Source organism: Gobius niger (genome assembly GCF_951799975.1).
Source record: "Gobius niger genome assembly, chromosome: 6".
Classification (NCBI taxonomy): Eukaryota; Metazoa; Chordata; class Actinopteri; order Gobiiformes; family Gobiidae; genus Gobius; species Gobius niger.
The window spans coordinates 39,757,870-39,769,266 of NC_136857.1; the positions used below are offsets into that span (position 1 = coordinate 39,757,870).

Genomic DNA, 11,397 nt, shown 5'->3' on the forward strand with positions numbered 1-11,397 from the left:
CATGACACATTAATGTTGTTTGATAAAGTTAACATGACACATTAATGTTTGATAAAGCTAACATGACATATTAATGTTTGATAAAGCTAACATGACACATTAATGTTGTTTTAAAGATAACATGACACATTAATGTTGTTAGATAAAGATAACATGACACATTAATGTTGTTTGATGAAGCTAACATGACACATTAATGTTGTTTGCCAAAGCTAGCATGACACATTAATGTTTTTTGATAAAGCTAACATGACACATTAATGTTGTTTTAAAGCTAACATGACACATTAATGTTGTTTTAAAGATAACATGACACATTAATGTTGTTTGATAAAGCTAGCATGACACATTAATGTTGTTTGATAAAGCTAACATGACACATTAATGTTTGATAAAGCTAACATGACACATTAATGTTGTTTTAAAGATAACATGACACATTAATGTTGTTTGATAAAGTTAACATGACACATTAATGTTTTTTTAAAGCTAACATGACACATTAATGTTGTTTGATAAAGCTAACATGACACATTAATGTTGTTTGATGAAGCTAACATGACACATTAATGTTGTTTGCTAAAGCTAACATGACACATTAATGTTGTTTTAAAGATAACATGACACATTAATGTTGTTTGATAAAGCTAGCATGACACATTAATGTTGTTTTATAAAGCTAACATGACACATTAATGTTGTTTTATAAAGCTAACATGACACATTAATGTTGTTTGATAAAGATAAGATGACACATTAATGTTGTTTGATAAAGCTAACATGACACATTAATGTTGTTTGATAAAGCTAACATGACATATTAAAGTTGTTTGATAAAGCTAACATGACACATTAATGTTTGATAAAGCTAACATGACACATTAATGTTGTTTGATAAAGCTAACATGACACATTAATGTTTGATAAAGCTAACATGACACATTAATGTTTGATAAAGCTAACATGACACATTAATGTTGTTTTAAAGATAACATGACACATTAATGTTGTTAGATAAAGCTAACATGACACATTAATGTTGTTTGATAAAGTTAACATGACACATTAATGTTTTTTTTAAAGCTAACATGACACATTAATATTGTTAGATAAAGCTAACATGACACATTAATGTTGTTTGATAAAGCTAACATGACACATTTATGTTGTTTGATAAAGCTAACATGACACATTAATGTTGTTTGATAAAGATAAGATGACACATTAATGTTGTTTTAAAGCTAACCTGACACATTAATGTTGTTTTAAAGATAACATGACACATTAATGTTGTTTGATAAAGATAACATGACACATTAATGTTGTTTGATAAAGATAACATGACACATTAATGTTGTTTGATAAAGATAACATGACACATTAATGTTGTTTGATAAAGATAACATGACACATTAATGTTGTTTGATAAAGATAACATGACACATTAATGTTGTTTGATAAAGATAACATGACACATTAATGTTGTTTGATAAAGCTAACATGACACATTAATGTTGTTTGATAAAGATAACATGACACATTAATGTTGTTTGATAAAGATAACATGACACATTAAAGTTGTTTGATAAAGCTAACATGACACATTAATATTGTTTTAAAGATAACATGACACATTAATGTTGTTTGATAAAGCTAACATGACACATTAATGTTGTTTTAAAGCTAACATGACACATTAATGTTGTTTGATAAAGCTAACATGACACATTAATGTTGTTTGATAAAGATAACATGACACATTAATGTTGTTTGATAAAGATAACATGACACATTAATGTTGTTTGATAAAGATAACATGACATATTAATGTTGTTTTAAAGCTAACATGACACATTAATGTTGTTTAATAAAGCTAACATGACACATTAATGTTGTTTTAAAGATAACATGACACATTAATGTTGTTTGATAAAGCTAACATGACACATTAATGTTGTTTTAAAGCTAACATGACACATTAATGTTGTTTGATAAAGCTAACATGACACATTAATGTTGTTTGATAAAGATAACATGACACATTAATGTTGTTTGATAAAGATAACATGACACATTAATGTTGTTTGATAAAGATAACATGACATATTAATGTTGTTTTAAAGCTAACATGACACATTAATGTTGTTTTAAAGCTAACATGACACATTAATGTTGTTTTAAAGATAACATGACACATTAATGTTGTTTGATAAAGATAACATGACACATTAATGTTGTTTGATAAAGCTAACATGACACATTAATGTTGTTTGATAAAGCTAACATGACACATTCATTTTCTGCTCATGATTGCGTTCATTCTTTTTGTAAATGAGTAAAAACAACAATATATAATATAATATATATATAATATATATATAATATAATACAAACAATATATAATCCCAATCACATGCTACCCAAGAATGCAATTGCAGGCTGATCTTTTGTTTTGCTGCTGAATTTAGGAAACAGGGAAGACCCTGACGGTACAAATGTTGTTTTTTACTGTGTTATTGCATCTGCAAACTAACATTATTAACTCTATGATTTCTCTCCTTTCTTTACTGATTACAGCAATGGCCATTACCACAATAAAAATGTGATTTTGTTCCAAAATATTGTCTCTGTCCCTTATTGAACAAATGAAGGCTCTGTCCTACAAAATACAATGAAATGAGTAAAACACACAGTTTTAATTTAATAAACTAACCATAATAAACAATAATAGTACATGTGCCTAAACTAAGTTACATGTCAACACATTCTAAATTACACAAAATAATCCCAACGATACAACTGTAAAACATGAGCTAAATACCGTCGTATATCCGTCTTTACCAGCAGAGGGCGCACTATCACAGTGGATTCGCTTTTCACGGTAGATTGGTCTTGGCTCCGGGTCTGCAGCTTTCCATTATTGGCCCTGTGGGATTCCTGAAGAGTTTGGGTCTGAGGGAACAGCCCTGGGGGGGTTCCTATAGAGTTTGGGGCTGAGGGAACAGCCCTGGGGGGTTCCTGAAGAGTTTGGGGCTGAGGGAACAGCCCTGGGGGGGTTCCTGTAGAGTTTGGGGCTGAGGGAACAGCCCTGGGGGGGTTCCTGTAGAGTTTGGGGCTGAGGGAACAGCCCTGGGGGGTTCCTGTAGAGTTTGGGGCTGAGGGAACAGCCCTGGGGGGTTCCTGTAGAGTTTGGGGCTGAGGGAACAGCCCTGGGGGGTTCCTGTAGAGTTTGGGGCTGAGGGAACAGCCCTGGGGGGTTCCTGTAGATCAGATCTTCTGTCTGTCCTCATGATCTGGAGTCTGTCTGAGGAGATGTTCCAGGACCTGATGGTGTTGAAGCTGATCAGGAGCCTCAGGGTGAGGACGGTCCTGATGCTGCAGGACGTGATGGAGAGACACACAGCGCCACCTACTGACCTGCAGAGGCAAATCGTGATTCACATTATATTCCTGCATAAAGACTGAGAACTTGTGTTAATCGCCTGTTATGAACTTATTTAACATTAATAAGGAAAAACGCTTTGTGTACGTCCTCAGAGCGACGGAGCTGAACTCTTCTGTTTTCATCTTTTCTTTCTTATTATGATGAAGATAAACCTGAGATGATCGAGCACTGCAGCGTTTCTTTTGAATCTAAATATATTCTAACTACCCTCAAATGAAAGAGTACCTTTACCCGTTACTTAGATGAGTATTCTGAGTACATGTACTCGTTACTGGGTCTTGATCAAAGTGCAAAACAAAACTGGGCTTTTTCCCACGATGTCCAAACGTTCAGAGAAAAAGCAAAAGAGCTTTTTCAGCAGGTTCTGCAAAAGTAATCGATAAATCAGTAAGTTTGTCCTTGATTTGTGAGGTCCTGCAGCGTCTGAACCTCATGAGGTCAAAGGTGAAGGAAAAGGAGACACTTTTTAGATCCAGCCTTTGCCATGGAATCACTTTGTTTTAAATGTGGTCCAATGAGCTCACCTAGAGGTGAAGGTTAGTACTGCAGCTTATGATGTCAGTCTGAACACGTGCTCAGCAGAAGGTCCAGTCCTTGTTCACATAATAACTCTGAGAAAAACATTTGTGACTCTGGACAAAGTGCAGGGTCTGAAACTGTGGCCTCGTGTCGCCGACATTCACAACAAATAAAAACATCCTTCTCTTTTGTTGTAAATAAGGTTGTGTTAATAATAATAATGTTTAACTTCCTCCCCTAATTGTCCACTAGATGGAGAGAGAGCTCTGTTTTAGTTCTTCAGCTTCACACAATAATCTAGTTTGTAATGTTTTGTTTGTGAACAGGAAAGAGGAAAGAAGCAGCGAGATGATCTTATTTAATGAGAGATCAGATCAGAGGTTTGTTGGATTCAAGGGAAGGATTGTGGATGTTTCATTTCATTTAATTCATTGATAATCTTTATATTGATTGTTTATTTTCCAAAGGTAAATCGATGAACCTCGTCACATATTGAGGCTCTACAAAGCATATAATCATATTTTAACACTAGCTTTTAGCTCTAAGATAAAAGCTCCGCCCCTGACGACAGCTGGGGTTTCCTTTGGGGCTGGATTCACAGTGAACATGATGTTTGTAACACGTGACTCCATCAGTAACTCGTCCTTAACCAGATCCTGAGCTTCTCTTTATTTGTGTGGGACTTACTGTCTTGGCTGACTGTCCAGGAAGGCGTCACGTAGTAAAACTGTGCATATAGCCTATATACTTAAAGTAAAAGAAAAAACAACAGCCTTAATCACAGCTTTCTATTAATGGATTTTCACTTATTTCATATATATTCATTTAAGGAAAAAAAAAAAAATGGAATTTGCAACAGCCAATTAAAAGTGGGCCGCGGACCGTAGTTTGGACACCCTTGCCTTACAGTAACTTGCCCAACACGGGCCATTTATCTGAGTTTGTCAGACCGGAAGTGCACTTTTATTGTGAAGGCGGGAATGAGCCGCTTCCTGAAGGAAACAGGTGAGACGAAGGCGGCGCCTCACGGAGCAGCGCGCGCTCCAGATCATCATTAAAGGTTTCAGAGCCGCGATGAGGACACATGTGGACAAATGCTGCCCTCTGGTGGGACTAATGGAATCATTCAGAGGAGCCAGGCTGTTTTTAAACAGAAAAGACACCGCGAAACAACTATGAAGGTAAGCTACATGCTAATGTTATGCTAACACCAGCTAAAGCGGCGCTAACGGTGGCTACATGCTAATATCGGCAAAATCCCCTTTTAGATCAGCCGTGTGATGTTGTTAAATATTAAATCTGTGTGACCTGCGTGTTAATATGTTTAAAGGAACTAAAGGAGCTAAATGTAAATGATGTTTTAATATTTAAGAAGAACAGAAATCTGTGAAATCAGGGACGACTGAGACTGAAACGCTTTAACCTCTTAACCCCCGCCTTAACCCCTTTCTTCTGTTCTGCTTTACCCAAACCTAAAAGCTTCTCGACTTGGGAGCGACAGTGTAACGCCTCATTTGAAAGCTAAGACCTACAAAACTGATCTAAGATTTTTCCTTCCTTTCCTTCTTCATTTTTTCGCTGTATTTTTGCTGCTTTTTTAGAGTCAGCAAAGTTTTTTAGATTCCTGTGAAGCTAAAGTGGAGGAAATGTGCTCTGTTCAGGTGGGGGTTAAGAGGTTAATCTATAGAAAAATACTCCCTGGTCCAGATTTATGCTCTTTATTATTTTAGATTACGAGTGGGACTTGATGAGGTCTGGAGTCATGTGATTCTGAGAAGTCACTGCTTCTTTCAGAGAATCCAGCACTGGATCACGGACTGAGGACTTTCTACCAAGAGGAGCTCAGGGTGAGTAAACTCTGCTGGAGTCAAACATCTGATGAAGACGTCCCCGGTGAGTGGTGCTGGTGTTGATGCTGATGGTCAGGTTAGGGTTAGGGTTTGCTCTTGCTCTCTGCAGACTTACACACATCCATACTATCTTTCTAACACACTCTGTCACTTTCCTCCTCCCTCCTCTCACCTCTTCTTCCCTATTATGGATGTTTATATTTTATGTCACCTTTGCTGGACGAGCGTCTGATGAAGACGTCACTGGTGAGTGTTAATTTTATACATCCTCTGCATCACACACGTCCATACGACCTTTCTCACATACTGTCACTTTGCTACTTCTTCTACAATCTCCTTCTACATCAGCACATTCACCTCATCCACCTCCATCCTTATGCAGCGCTGCACAATATTAGAAAACACATTTTACTAAATGGTTGTGACTTAATTTGTGACATTTAATTTAAACGCTTGTTGCTAATGTTCATGTTTGCTGTGGTGTTGCTAATGTTCATGTTTGCTGTGGTGTTGCTAATGTTCATGTTTGCTGTGGTGTTGCTAATGTTCATGTTTACTGTGGTGTTGCTAATGTTCATGTTTACTGTGGTGTTGCTAATGTTCATGTTTGCTGTGGTGTTGCTAATGTTCATGTTTGCTGTGGTGTTGCTAATGTTTATGTTTGCTGTGGTGTTGCTAATGTTCATGTTTGCTGTGGTGTTGCTAATGTTTATGTTTGCTGTGGTGTTGCTAATGTTCATGTTTGCTGTGGTGTTGCTAATGGTTATGTTTGCTGTGGTGTTGCTAATGTTCATGTTTGCTGTGGTGTTGCTAATGTTTATGTTTGCTGTGGTGTTGTTGCTAATGATCATGTTTGCTGTGGTGGTGTTGCTAATGTTCATGTTTGCTGTGGTGTTGCTAATGTTCATGTTTGCTGTGGTGTTGCTAATGTTCATGTTTACTGTGGTGTTGCTAATGTTCATGTTTGCTGTGGTGTTGCTAATGTTCATGTTTGCTGTGGTGTTGTTGCTAATGTTCATGTTTGCTGTGGTGGTGTTGCTAATGTTCGTGTTTGCTGTGGTGGTGTTGCTAATGTTCATGTTTGCTGTGGTGTTGCTAATGTTCATGTTTGCTGTGGTGTTGTTGCTAATGTTCGTGTTTGCTGTGGTGTTGTTGCTAATGTTCATGTTTGCTGTGGTGTTGCTAATGTTCATGTTTGCTGTGGTGTTGTTGCTAATGTTCGTGTTTGCTGTGGTGGTGTTGCTAATGTTCATGTTTGCTGTGGTGTTGTTGCTAATGTTCGTGTTTGCTGTGGTGGTGTTGCTAATGTTCATGTTTGCTGTGGTGTTGCTAATGTTCATGTTTGCTGTGGTGTTGCTAATGTTCATGTTTGCTGTGGTGTTGCTAATGTTCATGTTTGCTGTGGTGTTGCTAATGTTCATGTTTGCTGTGGTGTTGAGTTGCTAATGTTCATGTTTGCTGTGGTGTTGTTGCTAATGTTCATGTTTGCTGTGGTGTTGCTAATGTTCATGTTTGCTGTGGTGGTGTTGCTAATGTTCATGTTTGCTGTGGTGTTGCTAATGTTCATGTTTGCTGTGGTGTTGCTAATGTTCATGTTTGCTGTGGTGTTGCTAATGTTCATGTTTGCTGTGGTGGTGTTGTTAATGTTCATGTTTGCTGTGGTGTTGTTGCTAATGTTCATGTTTGCTGTGGTGTTGCTAATGTTCATGTTTGCTGTGGTGTTGCTAATGTTCATGTTTGCTGTGGTGTTGCTAATGTTCATGTTTGCTGTGGTGTTGCTAATGTTCATGTTTGCTGTGGTGTTGTTGCTAATGTTCATGTTTGCTGTGGTGTTGAATTGCTAATGTTCATGTTTGCTGTGGTGTTGTTGCTAATGTTCATGTTTGCTGTGGTGTTGCTAATGTTCATGTTTGCTCTGGTGGTGTTGCTAATGTTCATGTTTGCTGTGTTGTTGTTGCTAATGTTCATGTTTGCTGTGGTGTTGCTAATGTTCATGTTTGCTGTGGTGTTGCTAATGTTCATGTTTGCTGTGGTGTTGCTAATGTTCATGTTTGCTGTGGTGTTGCTAATGTTCATGTTTGCTGTGGTGTTGCTAATGTTCATGTTTACTGTGGTGTTGCTAATGTTCATGTTTGCTGTGGTGTTGCTAATTTTCATGTTTGCTGTGTTGTTGCTAATGTTCATGTTTGCTGTGTTGTTGCTAATGTTCATGTTTGCTGTGGTGTTGCTAATTTTCATGTTTGCTGTGGTGGTGTTGCTAATGTTCATGTTTGCTGTGGTGTTGCTAATGTTCATGTTTGCTGTGGTGTTGTTGCTAATGTTCATGTTTGCTGTGGTGTTGTTGCTAATGTTTATGTTTGCTGTGGTGTTGCTAATGATCATGTTTGCTGTGGTGTTGTTGCTAATGTTCATGTTTGCTGTGGTGTTGCTAATGTTCATGTTTGCTGTGGTGTTGCTAATGATCATGTTTGCTGTGGTGTTGCTAATGTTCATGTTTGCTGTGGTGTTGCTAATGTTCATGTTTGCTGTGGTGTTGCTAATGTTCATGTTTGCTGTGGTGTTGCTAATGTTCATGTTTGCTGTGGTGTTGTTGCTAATGTTTATGTTTGCTGTGGTGTTGCTAATGTTCATGTTTGCTGTGGTGTTGTTGCTAATGTTCATGTTTGCGGTGGTGTTGAGTTGCTAAGGCCAAACTCTGCTTCTCGCTAATGCTAGACTGTAGTGGTCGCTAACGCTAAGCTCTGACTGTGCCGGCCGCTAATTTAACCTCGTCAGTCGCTAATGCTAAACTCTGACTCTGCATGTCGCTAATTTTAACCTCATGACGCTAATGCTAAACTCTGCTGATTGCTAATGCTATACGCTGACTCTGCCGGCCGCTAATTTTAACCTGTGTTCGCTAATGCTAAACTCTGTTGGTCGCTGATGTTAGTCTCTGTTGGCCGTTAATGCTAAACTCTGACTGTGTTCGTCACTAATGCTAAACGCTGCTTGTTGCTAATGCTAAACCCTAACTGTGCCGGCCACTAATTTTAACCTCTGCTTGCTAATGCTAAACTCTGCTCGTCGCAAATGCTAACCGCTGGTTAGTCGCTAATGTTAAAGGTCCTATATCATGGAAAATCGACTTTTTGGAGCTTTTAGCTACGTTGTTATGCTATTTCCTTATCAAAAACACCCCCAGAGTGGTTTGTGGCTTCATTCACGCAGCTCTCAGTAATCCTCCTGAATCCTGCTCTCTGAGGCTCCGCCCTCTCCTGGTGAAAGACTGACTTGCTCAGTTGTGTCGTCACAGCGGAACGGAAGTGCTCGACATCTGTAATGTAATGTTTGAACAGACGTCATGTTTGCGCTGCAGCTGTGAAGATGGAGCTCGTTGTCACCTTTTCTGGACACACCTGTTCTTTTTTCTTACCTAACGATAATGTCACGGAGATAAAGAAGCGTGTTTGGGCCCGAAGACTTTATTCAACCTTCCTAAAGAAGAGGCCACTCGTCAGAAGTTGTTTTTTTTTCTACAGGATTCGGCGACTTTCACCAAAATATTGTTTTTCTGTGACTGTCTCTGATGGATGTTTGGTGAACCTTCACCAGAATCAAAGTGGATTCACTTTCATAACCAACGCGAGTCCCATAATGTAAACAGCGATGGACCAGAGGGTGAGTCAATCCAAACCTGTGTTAGCGTGTGTATTAGCTTGTGTGTTAGCTTGTGTGTTAGCACGTGTGTTAGCCATTTATGAAGCTGTGTTGCAGATGTCAACTCCTTATACAGTAACTGCATCGTGAAGTAACTTCACTTATTGCTGTTTATTTATATTACGGTAAAGTATGTGCAGAGAGAGGGGGCGGAGTTAACTGAATCGAAGCGTTGTGTCCTCCGGGTTTGAAAAATAACTCCAGAAAACACTTATATTTATCACAAAAATGAGTGCTCCATAGTGGTAGAGGTACAATATATCATATACATGCCTATACTTAACTTTTGAATGGCTAAAATAGCATGATACACATAAGCTCTTTCTGTGCTCCTGCTAATTTTAAACTCTGGTCGCTAATCCTAAATCTGACTCTGCTGGCAGCTAATGCTAAACTCTGCTGGTCAATGATGCTAAACTCTGACTGTGCCGCTAATTTTAACTTCTTGTTGCTAATGCTAAACACTGAATGTGCTTGTTGCTAATGGTAATTCTGACTGTGCTAGTCGCTAATGCTAAAGTCTGCGGGTTGCTAATGCTAAATCTGACTGTGCTGGCCGCGAATGCTAAACTCTTCTGGTCGCTAATGCTAAACTCTTCTGGTCGCTAATGCTAAACTCTGTGCAGCCTGCTAATTTAAACGCCTGGTCGCTAATGCTAAACTACTGGTTGTGCATGCTAAACTGTGCTTACCGTTTATGCGAAATCTGACTGTGCTGGCTGCTAATTTTAGCCTCTGGACACTATGTTAAACTGACCGCTGGCCGCTAAACTCTGCTGGTCACTAATGCTAATCTTTACCATTGCTATTGTCAAACTCTTACTGTTCAGGCCGTTAATGCTAAACTCTGGTCAGTCGCATTTGCTAAACTCTAGCTGTGCTGGTGGCTAATTTTGACCTTTGGCTGCTAATGCTAAACTCTGCTGGTTGCAAATGCTAATCTCTGTTTAGTCGCTAATGTTAAGCTCTTTCTGTGTTGTCTACTCATTTTAACCTCTGGCCACTAATGCTAAACTCTGCTGGTAGCTAATTTAAATCTCTGGCCGTTAATGCTAACCTTTGACTGTGCTAGCTCCAAATTTTAGCCTCTGGTTGCTGATGCTAAACACTGACTGTGCCTGTTGCTAATTTTAACCTCTTGTCACTATGCTAAACTGACTCTGAATGCCGATAATGCTAAGCTCTGCTAGTCACTGATGCTAAACTCTAACTCTGCTGACTGCTAATTTTAACCTCTGCTGGTCGCTAATGCTAAACTCTGATGGTCGCTAATGCTTGTCTCTGATGGTCGCTAATGCTAGTCTCTGATGGTCGCTAATGCGAAATCTAACTGTACTGGCTGCTAATTTTAACCACTTGCTCTGCTTAACTGACTGTGCTGGCCACTAATGCTAATGCTACACTCGGCTGGTCGCTGATGCTAATCTCTGGTCGCTAATGTCAAACTCTTGCTGTTCAGGCCGCTAATACTAAACTCCGGTCAGTTGCTTATGCTAAACTCTATCTGTGCAGGTAGCTAATTTTAACCTCCACTCGTTAATGCTAAACGCTGACTGTGCTGGCCGCTACTGCTAAACTGACTCTCCAGGCCATTAATGCTAAACTCTGACTGTGCTGACTGCTAATTTTGACCTCTGCTGCACTGAAAAAAATAATTTAGTTGAACCAACTTAAAAAAAAATTAAGTATTTTCAACTTTTAATTTTATATTGAACCTAACTTATATTTTTAGTCAGACTAAAGTTAAATATTCATTCAATGTTTTGTAAAATATTACTTTCTTTCAGCTTAAAATGATATATACAATTGAATTATTATTTTCTGAAAATTGAATTTAAAACTCAGCTTTATTCTAAAGTTAAATTTTACACAAAAACAACTCAG

General features: G+C 38.4%; 1 protein-coding gene across 1 annotated transcript in view; it reads right to left on the reverse strand.

Moving 5' to 3' along the window:
* Positions 1-11,397, reverse strand: part of LOC306964895 (interferon-induced very large GTPase 1-like) — a 470,425-nt gene that overhangs the window by 299,077 nt on the left and 159,951 nt on the right. The window lies entirely within an intron of this gene.